At 45.6% G+C, this 16,197-nt stretch overlaps 1 protein-coding gene across 1 annotated transcript in view; it reads left to right on the top strand.

The window, feature by feature from the left end:
* The first annotated feature begins 1,980 nt into the window (after positions 1-1,980).
* The window catches only part of LOC117357578 (retinol dehydrogenase 16-like), a 38,437-nt gene continuing 24,220 nt past the window's right edge, over positions 1,981-16,197 (top strand). The window contains exon 1 of the mRNA XM_033938379.1: positions 1,981-2,136. The gene's annotated coding sequence lies outside the window, so the exon portion shown is untranslated. The remainder of the gene's footprint in view (positions 2,137-16,197) is intronic.

Raw genomic sequence — 16,197 nt, forward strand, 5'->3', positions numbered from 1 at the left:
AACATAAACGGGTGAATTCCAAATGACTCAGCACTGAAAATAGCATATAGGACACCCTCTTGACTTATTGCACTCCTCTCATGATGACTAAACTTGCTCAGAATCTTAATCGGCAGAAAAACCACAAGTGGGGACAAGCCCCTAAATGCAGCTTTCTTGATCAATCACAGCACACAGTCTCTTATAATTTAAATAAATGTTTTATATAATTTAAACTGTGTTTCTGTTTGTAATTCTTCAAAAAAAGTACTTAGCTGAAATAACTTGAATAACTGATGCGAAGTTGTCAGGGGTTTCTGATGCGTTTTGCCAGAACGGCTTCCTCAGAAAACCCACTTTCGCTCGCAATTATCAAATGGTTAGCTTCTTCCTAATGAAAATACAAAACTGAACTGTTAAAACAATTCTTCAAAAATGCCCTCCTATTCTCGCTCAGTGCCACTGATGTGTGCTGTGATTGACCAAAGAAAGCTGCATTTATTACAATTATTCTTCACAAGTATTCCCAATGGTGCAGGTAATATTAATCTATGAATTGTGATGTGGACCCAACATGGTCCGGGGAAGGGGTAAAACGCGGACCTTACGGACCTCGCAGATCTAAAACCGCACGTCCTTAAAAATCCGAGGTCCGCACCACTTTTGAAGTCTGTGCCACTTTTAGTCTCTGGCTCTGACAGAGCTCTATGATAATTTAACTCTGACGGATCCTAGCATAGGGAGGGAAAAGCATTAGGATCCGTCAGAGTTAAATTGTCATAGAGCTCTGTCAGAGCTAGAGACTAAAAGTGGCACAGACCTCAAAAGTAACATAGTAGATGACGGCAGATAAAGACCCGAATGGTCCATCCAGTCTGCCCAATCTGATACAATTTAAATTTTTATTTTTTTTTTTAAATTTTTTCTTCTTAGCTATTTCTGTTAAGACTTACTCCAGCCCATCTACACCCTCCCAGCCATTGAAGCCCTCCCCTGCCCATCCTCCACCAAACAGCCATACACAGACACAGACCGTGCAAGTCTGCCCAGTAACTGGCCTAGTTCAATATTTAATATTATTTTCTGATTCTAAATCTTCTGTGTTCATCCCATGCTTCTTTGAACTCAGTCACAGTTTTACTCTCCACCACCTCTCTCAGGAGCGCATTCCAGGCATCCACTACCCTCTCCGTAAAGTAGAATTTCCTAACATTGCCCCTGAATCTACCACCCCTCAACCTCAAATTATGTCCTCAGGTTTTACCATTTTCCTTTCTCTGGAAAATATTTTGTTCTACGTTAATACCCTTCAAGTATTTGAACGTCTGAATCATATCTCCCCTGTCTCTCCTTTCCTCTAGGGTATACATATTCAGGGCTTCCAGTCTCTCCTCATACGTCTTCTGGCGCAAGCCTCCTATCATTTTCGTCACCCTCCTCTGGACCGCCTCAAGTCTTCTTATGTCTTTCGCCATATACGGTCTCCAAAACTGAACACAATACTCCAAGTGGGGCCTCACCAATGACCTGTAAAAGTGGCGCGGACCTCTGATTTTTAAGGATGTGACGTGCAGTTCAGATCCGTGAGGTCCGCGAGGGAGCCGGGGACCTGAGCTGAGCTGCAGGGAAAGCGAAGGCGGACTTGTCAATGCACGGACCTCAGATTTTTAAGGACGTGCGGTTTTAGATCCGCAAGGTCCGTGTTTTACCCCTTCCCCATGGCCCGTGTTTTGGCATTGAATGCCTTCTTCAGGAGTCCAAATGTCGAGTGCCACGTGACTTAATCATGCATAAAGCGTACAGTATTGTGTAAGAAAATTGCCAGTGTTGAAGTGTGAAAGCAAAAGCTCGTCAAGCAGATGAAGCTACAAAAGCCGCACTTCTTTTATCTTTCAACACACAAGGGGCTGCTGTTGCTCCTGAAATGTGCAGATTATTTCATCATTGGTATAAGAGTAATCATAGTAGGAGAGGAGGCAGGGCGGGGCCACACCACTGACCTAACCTGGACTAGCCATTTGTGCCTTCCCCAGCCTTCTGACAGGAAGTGGTGAGGAGAAACAGACTTCTGGTGAGCAGTCATTGCTTCTGAGCAGACAGTCTGTACTCATCTGTGCAAAACGGAACACAGCACCACTAACTTGCTCCCATCTGAGGGTAAGCAGCTGCCACTCTTCCAGCTCTGCTCTGTTTCCTCTATAAGATAAGACCAGAAATGACTCCTGCATATCTTGGAGTTCCGTTCTGTTTCCACAAGGAAGCTGGAGCTCATTTATGCTAGAGAAAGACACGGGGACAATTTTTTCCCCATCCCATCCCCTCCCCACGAGTTTTGTCTCTGCCCCCATTCCTGTAAGCTCTGCCTTAATCACACAAGCCTCAAACACTTATGATTTTAAAGTGTTTGAGGCTTGTGCAGATGAGGAGTGAGCTTACAGGAATGGGGCAGGGACAGGAAAAGAAATCGCGGAATGGGAAAATGAGTTTCTGTGTCATTCTCTAATTTATACCATTAGCTCTGCACTGTTTCCATGGTGGCATGAAAACAATTTATATTCTGCCTCTGGAACTCTGAAGAGAGAACTGCTTCCAGATTTATTCCCCAGAAAATAAGTCCTGGCTGCAGGTAGGACCTATCGATATCATGGCAAATTTTAGCCTAGTAGACAGAAAACACCATAAGGGCTTCCTGCACATAGCTAGATGGGGGAAATGTAACTTAAGTGAGTAAAAGAGAGCTGGGAACAGAGGCTGCTTCTTTTTATTTCTTTTCTTAACTGCTGAATCAGTGGGACTGCAAAGAGCCAGAGCAGGAAGTACTAAAACCTAAAACAAACAGGCCTGGCCCTTAGAGCTAACTAGAAATGGAAAGGGAAAACAAATGACCTTTCCCCCAACCTTCTCAGCTATGAAGGAGGTAGAATGGGTCAAATCTGCCCCAGCCTCAAACCCAGCTGTCAGGAAGCTGCTTGTGCAAAAGTGGAAATTGTAGTTGGCATTAATGAAGTATCTGCTATCAAATGTGTCATATTTTTGTGCCTTGAGATTGCTTTGGTTTGACAATTCTTTCCTGAGGTAAAGTGTTTGCAATGGTTGATCTGTAACACTAAGGTCATCAGTCACGATTAAAGATTAATCTGCAGCTTGCTTTCAACTAAGCTGGGAGCTCCCAAGCAGGGAAGGAGAGCAGAGTCCATGCTGGAAAAGCCAGCAAAGATAACAGCGCCAGCACAGACCTATTCCTTCCTCTCCTATGTTGGGTGGCTGATTTAGGGATGGGTTAGGGTTACCATATGGCTCCAGAAAAAGGAGAACGGATTGAGACATCCAAGTTTTACTTCTACTGAAAGCAATGGAAGTGAGGACAGATAGAGACATCTGGGCTTTACTTTTATTGAAACCAATGGAAGTAAAACCTGGTTGTCTCAATCCGTCCTCCTTTTTCTGGAGCCATATGGTAACCGTAGGATGGGCTGTCATTTGCAGCAAATTGTCACCAACATAGCCCATATGCAAATTCATTTTTGTTTTGTTATTTTGTGTGTGTGTAGGAATAGGGCAGGATTAATTCGTCGAGGGCCCCTAGGCACATAAGTCCACTGCGCCCCCTGCCCTACACCGCCCCACCCAACCCCACCTCCCGCCCCACCCAACCCTGGCATTTTCTCTTCTTCCTTTCTCTCCCTCCCTCCTTCCTTGCCCCTGGTCTGGAATCTGTTTCCTTCCCTTCCTTCCCCCTTCATGGTCTGGTATCTCCTTTCCTTCCCCTCCCTCCCATGGTCTTGGCATCTCTCCTTCCCTCGCTCTCCCCAGCTCTCGCATTTCACCCCCCCCCCTCCCATTTGGTGTATCAGCATTTCTCCCCCCCCCCCCACGACTACCTGTCTGGTAAGGTCAGCTTCCCTCCCTCCCACTCTCTCACTGCCCTCTCACTGGTAAGAAACTAAAATTAGGCCATGGGGCTCTAACACTGCACGCGCTGGTTTTCCTTCTCCTCCGAAAAAGGAATGATGTAACTTCCTGTTTCGGAGGAGAAAGGAAGCCGTCACACGCACTGTTAGGCCCAGGGCCAGCGTTAGGGGGGGAAGCAAACAGGGCAGGGGACCCCAGACTGCCTGAAGGTCAGCTTCCCCCCTCCTACTCCCTCACTGCTCTTTCTCCCACAACGCAAATAAACTTAACTCAGGTCGCGGGGCTCTATCTGCATGTGGCAGCTTCCCTTCTCCGAAACATAAAGTTACGTCCTGTTTCAGAGGCGAAGGGAAGGCGGCACGCGCAGTGTTAGAGCGAACTGAACCGGGGGGTTGGAACTTAGCTCCTACATCAGGCCACCTCTCTTTCTCTCTCTCTCCCCTCCTCCCCCCCCACCCCCACCCCCGCAGCTGCTGGTTTTCCTTTCAGGCTATGGTGGCTTAATAAAAAGGGGGGAAAATTTAACATTTCTGACAAATTCTGTTTTTAGTGTGCAGCAGCTAGGTGCTGTTACCTCAATAGTTCATTACACTACCAATGAAACAGCATTTAGTTATGTAATTTTGTTCAATTTTACACCTTCCTTTTTAAATCCTATTTTTAATTCATTAGTTTTATTTAAGTATTTATTTGAATCTCAATTTATTTCACTCCCAAGTTGCTGTAGTCATTGGGTGGGTGGTCAACTTTTCCAAGAATCGGTTGATTCCATCTCAATGATTGGAGTATCAAGGAGTTCTGTTCAACACCGCTCTGGGGAGGATGTTTCTTCCTGAGGCCCAAGTGCAGAAATTGCAGTTGTAGATTCACAGGTGCAGGAGTTTCTTCAGGACTTGAGGTTGATGGCAGCATTCTTGGAGGTGGCCGGTGGGCTTGGGCTCACATGCACCCCCTTCAATATGCTCTTCTTCAGTGGTAGTCTCCACAGGTTCACAAGCTAGACTCTCCAGTTCTTCTTTGTGGGATCATTCATTCTAGTCTGTGCTGGTGGTTTCAGTCTCCAATCTGGTTCAGGGAGTGAGTCTAGATCAGCCCTAGTGGACAGTACTTCTTGGCTGGGGAGCCCAGTGTTTTGGTCTTTCAGCTCAGGGCAGCTGGTTGCCATTCAAGGCCTCCTAGTTGATCAACGTTTTGGAGACCAGGACCATTTGGTTGGTGTTAGCGGATTTCCAGTCATTGCTGGTGGGCAAAGCTGTGCCTGGTGCCATGGCGGTGATTTATGTAAATCATCAGGAGGGAAACAAGAGTCATCTTGTAGTGTAGGAAGCGACACTGCTCATGGAGTGGGCGGAGGCTCACCCTCTGGACATCTTGGCTTCCCACATAGCAAGAGTAGACAATGTCCAGGCACCCTTGGGATGGCAGCCTTCAATCTGATAGTTCACTTGTGGGGTCAGCCGATGATGGGCCTCATGGCCACGAGGATCAAAACCAAGGCACAGAGGTTCTTCATTTGGCGCTGGGATTTTCAGGTTGAGAGGCTGGATGCTCTGGTGCAGTAAATCACTAGTGGAGGATTGACCATCAAACAGCCTGCTGTAGGTCTTTCCTTCATGGCCACTAGAGGGCAGAGCTCTTTTTCTGTGGGCTGTGTGATCCTGGTGGCTCCTGATTGGCCCAAACACCCATGGTACATGGATCTGGTTCATCTGCTCATGGCAGATCCCCTTTCTCCGTCCCTCTCAAGCAATCTGCTAACTCAGGCCAGCCGAAGGGAGACTGTAGGAGCTGTGCCTAGTCCTGAGCACATGGTAGCAGAGTTCTGAGCACATGGCAGAACAGTGAGTGGAGAGTGTGCTAGCAGGAAGAAGCAGAGAGAGGAGCAGAGAAGGCGGTGCTAGCAGGGGAAGAGGCGAGAGCTAACTCCGCCCACCCCTGACATCACCAGCCAAACTCCCCCCATAAAAGGGGACGAGCCAACAGCAGAGAGTTCACAGTGCAAGGCCAGCCGAAGGGAGACTGTAGGAGCTGTGCCTAGTCCTGAGCACATGGTAGCAGAGCACATGGCAGAACAGTGAGCGGAGAGTGTGCTAGCAGGAAGAAGCAGAGAGAGGAGCAGAGAAGGCGGTGCTAGCAGGGGAAGAGGCGAGAGCTAACTCTGCCCACCCCTGACATCACCAGCCAAACTCCCCCCATAAAAGGGGATGAGCCAACAGCAGAGAGTTCACAGTGCAAGGCCAGCCGAAGGGAGACTGTAGGAGCTGTGCCTAGTCCTGAGCACATGGTAGCAGAGTTCTGAGCACATGGCAGAACAGTGAGCGGAGAGTGTGCTAGCAGGAAGAAGCAGAGAGAGGAGCAGAGAAGGCGGTGCTAGCAGGGGAAGAGGCGAGAGCTAACTCCGCCCACCCCTGACATCACCAGCCAAACTCCCCCCATAAAAGGGGACGAGCCAACGGTGCGCAGCCGTTTGGCGCGCGGCGAAGGCGAGTGGCATAGGCGTTCGCCTTAGTGAGAGCGCCTTTGCGAAGAGCCAAACTACATAAGACAACGATACCTTAGGGCAACAAGCGGACCTCTCAAACACACTATCCCTTCACCCTAATCGTACAGGCTCTCATACTAACTCACAGACAGCAACCCTCTCAGACATCTCAAACTCTCAGTCTCTCAGACACCCTTATCTTTCAAGCACTAGATACCCCAATCTTCCAACTCTCAGACACCCTAACTTTCAAAATCTCACACCTGCTCACAGACAGATTTTTCTAATTTTCCTAATTCTCTTCCTTACTGACAGGCAGACCTCAATTACAACTCAGCAATGGCAGGGAGGACAAGAAGCGCGAAGTCTACAATCAAGACCAGTATTCCAGTCACTATGGGGATCCAGGAAACAACCACGGACTGCGTGCAGAAGGAGGAAGACCCAGGACGGTGGACAGAGGTCTCTGTGCAGACCGAGACCATCCCCCAGCGCTACACTACAGTCTCTACACAGACAGAGGAGGCTGCGCAGCTGGATGGAGATCTCATGCAGGAACTAAGAAGCCTCAGGGAGGAGGTAATACGCCTGAGAAGCATCCGAGAGGACGAGGCCTACATCGACGGAGCCGTCCAGGAGCTGTCCCAAATCACCGAGCAGGCCCATGACAAGTCCATCCTCGAGACACCCAAATCATCAGCTTTGAAACCAACAATTGGGATACAGGAAATGGCTAGCGGCACTGACTCCTGGCAGCTGGTGACCTCCTCCACGGGCAAACATAGGAGGCCCCCCCCCCCCTTTTTCAATCTCTTCATCTTCTCCTTCTTCTTACAAACAGGGCAGCTATACATCAACCCCTCAACTCGCCCTGCGGAACAGATTCCAGATTCTTCAGGAAGGAACTGCCGATGAGGAACAGGAGCAGGAACAGGAGCAGGCCCAACACACAGCTCCATCTCCAGGGACAACTGACCGGCTCCCCCCAAAGAAGCGCAGAGTAATAGTCATCGGGGATTCCATGCTGAGGGGCACCGAGGGACCAATTTGCAGACCGGATATGCAATCTAGGGAGGTCTGCTGTCTGCCTGGAGCCAGGATACGAGATGTCACCGCCAGTCTGGATAGACTACTCACGCCCCGAGACCACTTTCCTATGCTTCTTGTCCACATAAGAACCAACGACACTGCCAGGAACACACCGGAGACCATCACCAGAGACTTTGGAGCACTGGGTGAGAGGCTGAAGCGGACAGGAGCGCAGGTGGTTTTCTCATCGATCCTCCCAGTTAGAGGCAAGGGAAGAGCCAGAGATGAACGTATCCTGAAGACGAATGAGTGGCTACAGGGATGGTGCCGGGATATGAACTTCGGATTCCTAAACCATGGGGAAGCGCTACAAGGACTTCAGGGACCAGACGGACTCCATCTGACCAGTAGGGGTAAGAACGTCTTCGGACCCCAACTAGCCCGCCTGCTTCACAGGGCTTTAAACTAGGTAAGTCGGGGGAGGGTACCCATTCACATATTAGTGCAGAAAGGAATTATCCTGAAGAGGTGAGTCGAAACTCCGCTTCCATGTCTAAGGTAAGTACCCACATTGCAAACAGTTCTTTGGGAGTCACACAGGGACTTAGCAAACACAAGATATGGAGGGCCATGTATGTCAATGCACACAGTTTAGGTAACAAAATTCTAGAATTGGAGGCTGAAATAAGGAATGCCGACCTAGATGTGGTGGCAATATCTGAAACTTGGTTCACGGACTCACATGGGTGGGATATGGCTATACCGGGCTACAATATACTTCGTCAGGATAGAGAGGGCAGGTTAGGAGGGGGAGTAGCTCTATACATTAAAGAGGACATCAAAACCATCAGGATCACAGATGTCAAGTACACCGGGGAGTCCCTCTGGGTAAACCTGGCAAGAGGCAGAGAAAAATGCCTGTATCTAGGTGTGGTATACAGACCCCCAAGACAACTGGAAGACATGGACGCAGAATTAATTGAAGACATAGAGAATATCACTCTACGAGGAGAAGCTGTACTGCTAGGGGACTTCAATATGCCTGATGCAGACTGGAACTCATTTTCAGCGACAACCAGCGGTAGCAGGAGGCTCTTAACCTCCATAAAGGGAGCACGTCTCAAACAAATGGTAACGGAGCCCACTAGGGCCCAGGCGATCCTCGACCTGGTACTCACCAACGGGGAAAGTGTCTCAGAGGTCTCAGTAGGAGATACGCTAGCCTCCAGTGACCACAACATAGTATGGTTCAACCTTAGGAAAGGCTTCCCTAGATCAAACACGAAAACAAAGGTACTCAATTTCCGGGGCACAGACTTCGCACGCATGGGAGATTTCGTCCATCAGACGCTACAGGACCAAGCGGAGACCGATGATGTAGAAGCTAAGTGATTAACACTGAAATCAACCATACATGAAGCAACTAGCCGCTTCATAAAATCAGTAAATAATAATAATAATAACTTTATTTTTCTATACCGCCATAGTCAGGCGACTTCTAGGCGGTTAACATGGTAAGAAGGCTGGACATTCAGCGAATTACAAGAGGTCTTAATGCAATACAATAATTCTGCATACTATACAATACAATGAGTCTGAATACAGTACAATACAATACAATACAATGAGTCTAAATACAATACAATCAATAAATACAATACAATCAATACAATAAATACAATACAATAAATAAACGACAAAGAAACAATAAACCCCAATGGTTCACCGCGGAGATCTCGCACCTCATTAAGGAGAAGAAAAAAGCGTTTCTCTCCTACAAGCGCACGGAGAAAAGAGAGGCAAAAGTAGAATATAGGACTAGGTCTACAGCGGTCAAAATGGCAGTTAGGGAGGCAAAACTTCGAGTGGAAGAAATTCTGGCAAAAAACATTGAAAAGGGGGAGAAATCCTTCTTCAGGTATATTAGTGACAGAAAAAGGAACACAGGCGGGATAGTACACCTTAGAAGACTGGACGGAAGTTACGTGGAAGCAGATTCCGATAAAGCCGAACTACTGAATGAAAACTTCTGCTCAGTCTTCACCTGTGAGGCACCGGGACACGGTCCGCAGTTGAAGGCAACACAAAGCACAGAAGACCCGTTTCAGAATTTTGAGTTCACACCAGGTGAAGTTTACAGTGAACTGGCAAGACTCAAGGTGACCAAAGCCATGGGACCAGACAATTTGCACCCAAGAGTGCTCAGAGAATTGAGCGATGTCCTGGCGAAACCGTTGGCTGAGCTATTCAATCTCTCCCTAAGTAAGGGGAAAGTTCCCCTGGACTGGAAATTAGCTAATGTCGTTCCTCTGCATAAAAAGGGTTGCAGGGCAGAGGCTGCGAATTATAGACCGGTGAGTCTCACATCAATAGTGTGCAAACTCATGGAAACACTAATTAAAAGCAAATTGGACACGATCTTGAATGAAGGGAATCTTCGGGATCCCAGTCAGCATGGATTCACCAAGGGTAGGTCCTGCCAATCCAATCTCATCAGCTTCTTTGACTGGGTAACAAGAAAGTTGGACTTGGGAGAGTCTTTGGACGTCGTGTACCTGGACTTCAGTAAAGCTTTTGACAGTGTCCCACACCGCAGGCTGCTAAGCAAGATGGAATCGATGGGGGTTAGGAGAGACACTAACTGCATGGGTCAATGATTGGCTGAGTGGCAGACTTCAGAGGGTGGTGGTTAATGGTACCCTCTCTAAAACATCGGAGGTGACCAGTGGAGTGCCGCAGGGCTCGGTCCTGGGTCCACTCCTTTTCAACATATTCATAGGGGATCTGACTCAAGGGCTTCAAGGTAAAATGACACTATTCGCCGATGACGCCAAACTATGTAATATAGTAAGTTACATTACATTACGGATTTCTATTCCGCCTATACCTTGCAGTTCAAGGCGGATTACAAAAGATTTGACTGGACATTTTCCAGTGAAGATACAATTTTTTTTTTTTTTTTTTTGACAGAGGAGAGATAGCTGGATAGATTCCTAAGGGGATTTAGGGGTTGGATAGTAAAATGACAGTGCCGAACTGTGTGATATGGACAAAGAGAATATAGTTAGAGTAGGTAAGATTACCATCTAATTTTTGGGGTCTGTTTGCTTGGAAGGTGTTTAGGTGGGTTATTTGGGGAAGTAATATCTTGAGGTAGGTGAAGAATGGTTAAGATATTTGGATGAATTTTTTGAAAAGCAGGGTTTTGATTTCTTTTCGGAATGTTTTTCGGAATGCAGTTTACAGAATTATATGGCGCAGGACCTGCTTACATTGGAAAGTTGGTCCTCTACCTGGCAGCTAGGCTTCAATGCTAAGAAATGTAAGGTCATGCACCTTGGAAGCGGAAATCCATGCAGGACGTACTTCTTGAACGGAGAAACTTTAACTAGGACTTCAGCAGAATGAGATTTAGGAGTAATCATCAGTGCAGACATGAAAACTGCCAATCAAGTGGAGAAGGCTTCATCTAAGGCAAGGCAGATATTGGGTTGTATCAATAGAAGTTTCGTCAGCCGAAAGCCTGAAGTCATAATGCCGTTGTACAGGGCCATGGTGAGACCTCATCTGGAGTACTGTGTGCAATTCTGGAGGCCACATTACAGTAAAGATGTGCGCAGAATTGAATCGGTTCAACGGACGGCCACCAGGATGATCTCGGGGCTCAAGGGTCTCTCGTACGAAGAGAGACTGAACAAATTGCAGCTCTACACTCTTGAGGAACTTAGGGAGAGGGGAGACATGATCGAAACATTTAAGTACCTCACGGGACGTGTCGAAGTGGAAGATGATATTTTCTTTCTCAAGGGACCCTCGGCCACAAGAGGGCACCCGCTCAAACTCAAGGGCGGAAAATTTCATGGCGACACCAGAAAGTATTTCTTCACAGAGAGAGTGGTTGATCATTGGAACAAGCTTCCAGTGCAGGTGATCGAGGCAGACAGCGTGCCAGACTTTAAGAATAAATGGGATACCCATGTGGGATCCCTACGAGGGTCAAGATAAGGAAATTGGGTCATTAGGGCATAGACAGGGGGTGGGTAAGCAGAGTGGGCAGACTTGATGGGCTGTAGCCCTTTTCTGCCGTCATCTTCTATGTTTCTATGTTTCTATATTCCTATATTTTCAAGTTAGGCAATAATGTAGCCTTTAGAGACTCTGTTAGGGTTTCATGCAAAACAGTGGTTTAGACTAGATCAGTATTTTAGGTTGCATTTCAGAGCATAAGATCAGATTAGGGCACATATAGCTGTTGAGGAAAGTCTCTGTTTGGTGTTAATTCTCTCCCGTCCACTCCAAAGTGGAGCTTTTTGATTTATAGGCTCTTCAGCCAACCAGGAATATGGCATTGCTTTGGTAGGATTTTCTGCCCTTTCTTTATTCTTCCAGGTGAAGTACTTCTGCAACCACAGTATGGCTGAGAAACATTGTGTCACCAAAGCTGCTGCTTAGGTTACAGCTTCTGTCTGTGTGCAGACAGAAAATGCTACCCAGGCAGAGTGAATGGTTCCATGTGCAAGCTCTCTTCAGCTTGAATCCCTCATGAAGGAAGTAAAGGAACTGAGAGAGGAGGTGGCAAGATTGACAAACATCTGTGAGAATGAGAGGTACATTGATGAAATGGTGTCAAAAATTTCCAGTAGTGGGGAAGAAGAGGCTGTACTGAGGGAAGACAGCTAGACTCAGATTTTGGAACCCTGCAAGATTGGTACTCTGACTCCACCCGCCCTTGAACTGAAGAACCGGTATGCTGCCCTGGAAGTGGAGGAGACGAAAGCATCCCAGGGAGAGGAAGGACCAAAGCTTGAAATCCCCAAAATTACTGGAGGTATAAAAGTAGTGGTGGTTGGTGATTCCCTTCTGTGAGGTACAGAAGCGTCCATCTGCAGACCAGACATGATGTCCCAGGAAGTATGCTGTCTGCCTGGTACCAAAATCCAAGAGGTTACAGAGAGGTTGCCGAGACTCATCAAGCTTGATTACTATTATCTGATGCTGCTCATCCACGTTGGCCCTAATGATACTGCCAGATACCTCTGTGAATGTATCAAAAGTGACATGCAAAAATATATGGAAAAGTTAAGAGAGTCTGGTTATGTAGTCAGGAAAGCAAAGATGCAAATGGATGAAAAATAGCTGACATGGAAAAATGGAGAGGCAAGACATTTTTTAGATATATTAGTGTTAGGAAGAAATGCAAAAATGGAATTGTGAGACTCAAAGGTGAAGGGGAGAAATATGTAGAAGCTGATAAAGAAAAAGCTGAATTGCTTAACAAGTACTTATGTTCTGTGTTCATGGCTGAAGTGCCGGAAGCGGGACCGCAGAAGACAAACACAAATAGGGATGGAGGAGTGGTAGACCCTGACATTAGTGATTTGTATTCCGCATTAGTGTTTTGTATTCCGCCATTACCTTGCAGTTCAAGGCGGATTACAAAAGCAGATTTCTGGATATGTCCAGAGGTGTTACAGAGTAGAGCGGGTTGCTTCAGAGTATTGAAATGTTTCATTTGGTGTTAGTTAGACTTCATTGATTTCTTGAATAGCAAGGTTTTTATTTCTTTTCTGAAAGTTTTGTAGTCTGGGGTCGCGATTAGTAGATTGGAGAGTTGGTGGTTAAGTTTTGCTGCCTGTGTGGCTAGAAGGCCATTGTATAGTTTTTTTCCATTTGATGTCTTTGATTGAAGGGTATGTGAATGATGTCTGGGTTCTCCTGTGTCTGGTTGTGGTAGTTTGGATTAGGCTGGGCTGTCACCATTTATGGATTTAAATAGTAGACAGTAGAATTTAAATAGTATTCTTGCTTGAATTGAGAGCCAGTGTGAGTCAAGGTATGCTTCGGTGATGTGGTCGTGTTTTCTCAGGGCTATGTTTTGTACTGTTTGTAGTTGTTTTATCATTGTTGCGGGACAGGGAAGATAGAGGATGTTGCAGTAGTCAAGGAGTCCTAGGACTAGGGACTGGACCAAGAGCTGGAATTGCTTTCTGTCGAAGAATTTTCGAACTTGCCTTAGGTTTCTCATGATCGCAAATTATTTCTGTATTGTTTTGTTGATTTGTGGTTGCATGGTGCAGCATCTGTCTATCGTCATTCCCAGAAATTTTAGAGTGGGTTGAATGGGGTATGTGATTGAGTTTATTACTAAGTTTGTTATGGTTGGGGTTTTGTTTTTTTCGAGAAGTATAAATTTTGTTTTGTCTGGGTTCAATTTTAGTTTGTGGTCTTTCATCCATGTTGCCACTGTTTCTAGAGTTCTGTGTAATGTGTCTGTCATGGTGGGTGTTGGCTGATCAAAAGGGAGGAGAATGGTGATGTCGTCTGCATAACTATAGGAGGTGAGCATGGTTGCACACGCATACTAAGCAGTCGTAAGCGGCTAGCGCTCTAGGTGTGTAAAAAGTACATGAGAAATAACACATGACGCAAATTTTATTAAAATAATTATGTCCATTTAATAATTGTCAGAATGGACCTCAAAAGGGTTAATTTTGCATCACCGGGAGGTCTTTATAGTTGCCAAATGCTGGCCTTCTGATAAAGATCTCAACTTGATAATTCATTGCTCCCCAATATATACCTTATGTCCTGCATGACATCATTGGCTGTCATGCAGGACATAAGGTCCTTAAATTTGGACAAAGAATTTCTTTTTAACATGGAATAAAAGTTCCAGAAATCATATTTTTTGTTTACATTCATCCTTGAATATACATTAACATTTTATAACATAGCCAAAGAAACTTTAAATCTAAAACTGCTTAACTGTTTCCAAAGAACCTGCATTTGAAATGCTGAAAACTTCATGTCCCTGTTAGTACCATAGAAAGGAGGGGATGTTCCCCCCTCCCTGCTCTGAGCTTTACAGAAACTGACAGTTTCAAGTTACACTGACACCCAGATTCAGAAACCTTCCTATGCTGGAGACTGGTACAGCAGTTTCTGACTCTAATTATTTCCAGATGTTGCCTCAGGATTGCTTCTTAGAATTTCTTCAGGTTTAAACTATATAAAATATTGGAAATTAAGTACACCCCATTGCTTCACATATCTTTCATATATCAATCATTCATTCATTCGTTCGTTCGTTCGTTCGGGCCCCTTTCACACATCCAACACACTTAATACATGTTATGTTCCATTTTGGGATACGTAATCCAATATGCTCTTCCTAACCAGCCTTAAGCACATCTGGTATCAATTAGAACCATGAGGCTAAAGGGGAAACTGAACAAAGACTCAGGGACAGAGACAGAGAGAGAGAGAGAGAGCCAAGATGGAGTTCTTAATAACTCTATGCATGTATGTTACGCATTACCTAATTTTCCTCTATGATCTGACTTAATAGCAAAATACATAAAGAGAATATTATTATGCTTTTCCTTAATATTAATCTGTAGTGTGTTTTTCTGGCCTTGGCTATATCCATATTCAGATTTTTATTCACCAACTTTTCGTACGCTTCTATTAGGCGTGGCCTTAACTAACACATATGCTTGTATATAACTAGAGTTACCCAGAATCATACAAAAAGCAGGCGCTTTTGTAGAAAAACTCCACAAAATACTCCACAAACACATATTGTTCATTGTCCATTCCATAGCGCCCCCTAGAGTGCCACTTCAGAGGTCAAGCCTATTTTGTCTAGGCAAGTGCCGAGTGATGCAATGTAGAGATTGAAGAGTAATGGGGATAATGGCGATCCTTGGGGGTACACCACAGGGTTGGTCCCTGGTTCTGATTTTTCATTGTTTGTCTTTACTCTGTAGATCCTGGATTGTAGGAATCCTTGAAACCATGTGTGTACTTTGCCCGTGATTCCTATTGTATCTAGTATTTGTAGCAGGATGTCGTGGTCTACCAGGCCAAATTCTGCGGTGAGATCTAGTTGTATAATCAGCATTTTTTTGCCTGTGCTGAGGTGTTGTCTAGCTGTGTCCAGAATGGAGCCTAATAGTCTTTCAGTGCTGAAGTTGGTTCTGAAACCAGACTGTGTAGGGTGGAGCAAGTTGTGGTTTTCTAGGTAGTTGTTGAAGAGTTTAGCTATGAGTCCTTCCATTAGCTTGACATATAGTGGAATTGAGGCTATGGGTCTGTAGTTGGATGGTTGATCTGTTGCTCCTTTTGGGTCTTTTAAGGTCGGGGTGACAATGATTTCGGAGAGGTCTTGTGGGAAAAGGCCATCTGTGAGCATGGCTTGTATCCATTGCATGAGGAGAGTGCGGAATTTTAGGCTGGAGTTTTTTAATAGGTATGGAGGGCATTGGTTGAGGTCACAAGCTGCGTGGCAGTATTTTTTATAGAGTTTGTTGAGGTTGGATCATTGTATAATGGAGAAGTGAGACCAGGTTCTATCTGCTGCAGCTGATTCTTTTTCTGTGGGGGGCATTGTGATTTCTTCTAGGTGGGTTGGGGTTCCTGCGAAGTTTATCCTGGCAGTTGTAATTTTGCTTTTAAAGTATTCAGCTAAAAGGGTGACTGAAGGGGGAGGGTTGTCATTTTTGGCTAGGTAGGGTTTAGTGTCTGTGAGTTCTTTTAGTAGTTGGAATAATTTTTTTGTTTCCTGGGCTTCTATGCCTATTTGGTTTGTGTAGTATGTCTTTCTTTTTTCTTTTAGTTTTAGTTTGTATTGTTGGTTAAGTTTTCTCCATGTGTTCTTGGTTACTTTTTCTTCATTTTCTTTCTAGTTGTCTGCATTGGCTTTTGAGTAGGAGTAGTTCGTTGTCAAACCATTTGTCTGATCGTCTGCTGATTCTGGTTTCTGTTAGTATTGGGGCTAGCTCATCTAGGGTAGT

This window comes from Geotrypetes seraphini, chromosome 3 (genome assembly GCF_902459505.1).
Source record: "Geotrypetes seraphini chromosome 3, aGeoSer1.1, whole genome shotgun sequence".
In the NCBI taxonomy this organism is placed as follows: Eukaryota; Metazoa; Chordata; class Amphibia; order Gymnophiona; family Dermophiidae; genus Geotrypetes; species Geotrypetes seraphini.